Source organism: Odocoileus virginianus, chromosome 31 (assembly GCF_023699985.2).
Source record: "Odocoileus virginianus isolate 20LAN1187 ecotype Illinois chromosome 31, Ovbor_1.2, whole genome shotgun sequence".
Classification (NCBI taxonomy): Eukaryota; Metazoa; Chordata; class Mammalia; order Artiodactyla; family Cervidae; genus Odocoileus; species Odocoileus virginianus.
In genome coordinates, this window is record NC_069704.1 from 14,079,328 (window position 1) to 14,085,011 (window position 5,684).

General features: G+C 36.5%; 1 long non-coding RNA gene across 1 annotated transcript; it reads left to right on the forward strand.

Moving 5' to 3' along the window:
• The first annotated feature begins 279 nt into the window (after positions 1-279).
• Positions 280-3,735, forward strand: LOC139032354 (uncharacterized). The gene is made up of 3 exons (XR_011484858.1): positions 280-337; positions 1,740-1,854; positions 3,166-3,735. It is a non-coding gene; the product is annotated as an uncharacterized lncRNA (long non-coding RNA).
• The last annotated feature ends 1,949 nt before the right edge of the window (positions 3,736-5,684 follow it).

Here is a 5,684-nt window from a genome sequence, read left to right on the forward strand (position 1 = left end):
ACTTTTCTTCTCAAGATATTCTCAAAATTCATAAAAGAAGAAAATTGGGAAAGTATCAAGTCAGAAGAGAGATAAAACTTTAATAATTGATGGTTTAAAGTGACCTTGAGAAAAAAATTGGCTGATTGGGTGACAGGAGTCTGATGAAGTCTTCATATACTGAAGTTCTAAGACATTTTGCGGGGGTGATGAAAACTATACTGAATGGTGTATGAAATCACATAGTTTCTCAACCCGCTTTTCTGACCTTACAACTTTTACTTGTTTTTCTTTCTTCCTAGATTGCCCTTCCTCCCACTGGTCAGTGATGAACTCCTATTCATCCATCAAGACCCAGGTATGATCACATGCTCAGTGAGGCCCCTGTGTGCCCCAAAGAGTCCTCTGCTCCTCCCTCCTGTGAGTCTTCCCTCAACCTTGGCCATATTTCTAAGAAATGGGATGCAATAATAGCCAAATGTATTTGAAGTATTTGTATATATCTAACCAGTTAATGCTAGGTTCTTAAGGCAAGAGACCATGTCTTAGTCACCTCTTTACCCCAGGACCCACATAAATGCTGGCACACAGTGGACTGTCAAAGACTTTTGCAACAAACTGAAAAAACTCACCACTTGGGAAATTCTGTTAAACATATCTTATGTAACTGGAGGAAAACTCATATATATTTGCATATTGTCTCTAGGTTAGATGCACTGCTAAAAAGAAATAAATGTGAGCATTTAATGAAATTTCTCTGTCTATAGTCATGCTATGAAAAGAGAACATTGCCACTGCTTGTAGAATTTATTGACATCAAGATTACATGTTGCTTTTGGAATGCACACCATGGAATATAAAAGGGTTGGCTAGGAAAATGGGCTGAAATGTGAACATGTTGGTGAAAAAAAAAAATTTAATCTCTAAAATTATATTTGAGTATATTTTAATTCACACTGATGTTCATAAATTATGCATTCACCTAGGTGACAAGTGAATAGGTCCAAATGTAATTCTTGACTCTGCCACATGTTTCCTCTGTGAGCTCCCAAGCCTTTTGAACCTTGTTTATTTTTAGAAAATGTAAACTGTTATTAAAATTATTTTGGTGTGAAGAGGTTAATTATCCCTATATCGATCCATAAATTCAACCCTATCCCTATTCCAGTGGAATTTTTAGAATTTAATGAAATAATTTAATGAAATATTTTAATAATTAAAATAGTTTAATGAAATTTAAATTCATCTAGAATATAAGGGTAGACTGAGCCCAGAATACTTTGGAAAAGAGGACTGATGAAGGCATACTTACACCAAATGTATGAAAGCACATTATAAAAATCAGAATAAAGTGTTGGTGAAGGGATAGGACTGGATATACAGATAGTATCCTCGATTTTAGTAAATGATAAAAATAGGATTTCCATTAGGAATGAGAGCAGAGGTTATTTGGTGAATGGGTTGGCACAAGTGGCTAGTCACTTGGAAAAGTACAGTGTTATCACATTTTCATAAACTTACAATATAATCCTATTTTGTGGGGTAGGGGGAAAAACGCATATGGATACTTGTGTGTGTTAATGTACATATATATAAGAAAAAGCCTGAAATAGTGACATCAAAAATATCTCTGGGTAGTGTGGTTATGGATGATTTTTACCTTTTTTTAAAAAATTCCCTTATTGATTGTCAGAATTCCTGTATTTCTTCAATTATGAAGTGTTTAAGCCTTGAATTAAAGCCTTTTTTTTTCTTTCCAGTTCTACCAGCTTACTGCTACCAACCCATCTCCCTCCACCCTCATGCACGCATGCTCAGTCATGTAACCCTGTGGACTGTAGCCCACCAGGCTCCTCTGTCCATGGACTTTTCCAGGTAAGAATATTGGAGTGGGTTGCTATTTACTTCTCCTAAAGCCGTTTTTCATGAAATTAATAGAAGAGGAATATTCTCAGAGCACAATAAATTTATGTATTCCTAGATCAGAGTGATCTCTATGATGTTTTGATGGAAAGCTTATAGTAAAAAGCCAATGAGACCATGTAAGTTATTAATTGCTTCATTTAAATTTCACTGTGCTCTGAGAATATGACTTGTGCAATTCCTACATTTAGGAATTTATGTGGCTTTATTTTTGCATCCAAATATCTGATCTATATGTGTAGATGTTCCATAAGATCTTTGATGAAGGTATTTTCTCTTCCCCTGAAATTTAATATATATGTGTATATATATTAAGTTTAACTTTATTATTCATATCTTTTATATTCTTCCCTGGTTTTTATAAACTTGAATGGCTAAAGCTGGAGTGGTATTTCAGTCTCTAATAGTTGTGTTCCTGTATATTTTGCATAGTATTTCTAATAGATATGCATTTTTGTTCTTGAAATCTCTGCAGGCTGTGCTTTTCGTCAGTATGGAAGGATACTCCCTGTCCTGTTTAGTGCTACCTACTGCATATTCTTTTTTGTCTGAAATTAGTACTATGACTTCTCATTTCTTTCTGTTTGGGCCTCCTAAAATCAAAGTATGCCTTTCCCTGTCTTTGTGTTTTTAATTTTATAAAATAATTTAAAACTTTGGTTTTAGAGCTGTTAGAGACAGCTTTTGATTTCTGACCATTTATATTTATTGTCACAATTGATATATTTGGTTTCATTTCAATGATAGTCTTTCTGTTACACTTCCATACTGAATCCATACTGATTTTTTTTATTCTCCAAAGTAGGATGCATATACTTCAGCTGGTTTACGAAATCATTCATTTGAGACTCTGAAGAAAATCTTATTTTTTACTTAAAAATTAAGAAAGATATTAAGCTGTAATAATATTTAATATGAGTTAATACTGGTACTTTGTTCTGGTCCACATGTAAGGCAGACTTAGTCAGTTTAATCCTAATAATTGAGGTAGAGAGAGTGACTTTAAGAAGTCAGGATGAATAGCAGTGATACTTTAACATTTTGCGCACTTTTCTGGACTCACTGGAATTTTAGTGTACTCAGTTAAGTGAATTTAGGGTTGTTTTGTTTACTTTATCTAAACTATGTCACAGAATTGGCAAGGTTCTTAAAATGATTCCTGGTGGGGGGGGGGGGTGGGGGGAAGCAGGCTAAAAGTAATGTCCATTATGTAAAAGCAAACACAAGAGAATAATAACAACAGTCCTCTCCCTGCCTCCACAGAAGACCAGCCAAGCTCATACTTTCCCTTTTCCTGGCAGGAATTCACCATTAGCCACATTATGAGGTAAGAGAGAGCATTTTCAGAACGGATGTTTGGAAATGTTTCCCAGTGTGTTTCCACTGCTATCTGATACATTGCTGAAAACGATGTAGATGTTATACCTATAAAATATAATCTCTCATATCAACACACTTCAAAAACTTGAAATAGAATTTTTATTCTGTTTAAAGGTTTTGGAGAATTTTAAACCCATTTGTTGAAACATAAAAATATAACATAGACTAATTCCCTTTGCAAGAGCAGTTGATGTATAACAATGGAAGGTGGAAATTTACTACCACATTTCAACAATAACAATTACATAATTGGTGGAGGGAATAGGACATGAGCGTCATGATTATTAATTATAGACAATGACATACTTCTTCACTTTGAATTTGTCTGTTTGTGAAGGATTATTCAGCTGTTGATGTCACTAAAACCAAGTTTGAAATAAAAATGGACCCAGAATCACACCTTTGAATTGCCATATTGCGAGAGGTGGAACCAAGCTATTTAAAAACATTGAGAGGATATTAATCATTGACTCCCATTAAAAATTATTATTTTAGTGAAAGAAAAAAAGTTGCTTTGTTATTAATAAATACAATTAAATTTATTTTAAATGAGGATTAATTTCAAGTTTAGCTCATCCTTTTGATAATTCTATTAGCATCTATTCTATAATGCATACACATAAATAAGTACATATGATGGAACATGTGTCTCTATATAATTTATTAAGCAATCACTGAACTGGGGAAATATTACTCAAAGTCTCACTGATAAAAAAAATGTAATCTTTTTATTTGGCCTATAATTTTCCTTATAACTAAAAATATATTTGAATTTATTTTCTTTTATTATTGATGTTGAGATTTAAGCTATATTCATTTCCATTGCATAAGAAATTTAACACAGTTTTGTATATCTTTTCCCACACATCCTCATGTCCTATTTTTATTGATAATAATTTTTTACTTTAACCCAATTATTGTTATGTTCATCATACAGCTTCTCTTTTAAAAATTTTGGGCTTCCTGGTGGCCCAGTGGTTAAGGATCCCCCTGCCAATACAGGGGACACAACACTTGATCCCTGGCTTGGGAAGAGCCGCTGGGAAACAACGAAGCCCTAGAGCCTGTGCTCCGCAGCAAGAGCTGTTTTCCTGAGTTCTGTAAGGCATTTTAACAAATTATTGAACCCAAGGAGGCGGTCATGGGACTCCTTGATTTATAGCTGGTTAGTCACAAGCACCAGTGGTCATGTATGGATGTGAGAGTTGGATTGTGAAGAAAGCTGAGCACCGAAGAATTGATGCTTTTGAACTGTGGTGTTGGAGAAGACTCTTGAGAGTCCCTTGGACTGCAAGGAGATCCAACCAGTCCTTCCTAAAGGAGATCAGTCCTGGGTGTTCATTGGAAGGACTGATGCTGAAGCTGAAACTCCAATACTTTGGCCACCTCATGCGAAGAGTTGACTCATTGGAAAAGACCCTGATGCTGGGAGGGATTGGGGGCAGGAGGAGAAGGGGACGACAGAGGATGAGATGGCTGGATGGCATCACCGACTCGATGGACATGAGTTTGAGTAAACTGCAGGAGTTTGTGATGGACAGGGAGGCCTGACATGCCGTGATTCATGGGGTCGCAGAGTCGGACACGACTGAGTGACTGAACTGAACTGAACTGAGTCACAAGCACAAATGACAACCTGGACTGGTGATAGGCACCTCAAGTCGAGGCAGTCTTCTGGGGCTGAGCCCTTAACTTGTGGGACCTGATGCCAACTCTGGGTAGAGTTTCAGAATTTAACTGAATTATACCACACAGAGTTGGTGTCCACAGAGAATGAGAGAGTCGCTCTGTGTGGGAAACAACACACACATCTGGTGTCCGAAGCGAAGTACTGGTGTGAATGTAGTCGACTATGGAAAAACAGAGTTTTCTCTTAGTTGGTGAAGAGAATGTAGAGAGGAAATAGTTTTTCCTCTCTGAAGGCACAACGAGGTCATATTGTGGTACAGTGTGGATAACTGGAAAGGGAGGAATTTGCAGCCATTAAACCATCTCTCACACTAACAATCTCCGACATTCTATTTAACAGTAGAAAAGTATTTGTCCATCCTCTATGTGTTGGTTCTAGGTCCCAGATTCTTCCATCCTCCATCCCCTGAGTCCTCTGTTTCCAGCCAGACAATGTAGAAAGATTCAATAGAGAAGGCATACTGGCTTCTTAAAAGCCTAAACCCAGGGGAGACATTTCATTTCTGCTTATATTCCTTTACCAAAAACTATTCATATGGCTCTATCCCAATGTCAAGGGGCAGGTGCCTTCTGAGAATAAAGACGGAAGGGGGACTGAATATCTGATGATCAATCAGCTATCTGTCTCACATTCAACAACTATGTTTTTTACTTCCACTGCTGAGTTTGTTATCAGACACTCATTCAGAAACCCTCTAGTATCTTTCTGACAC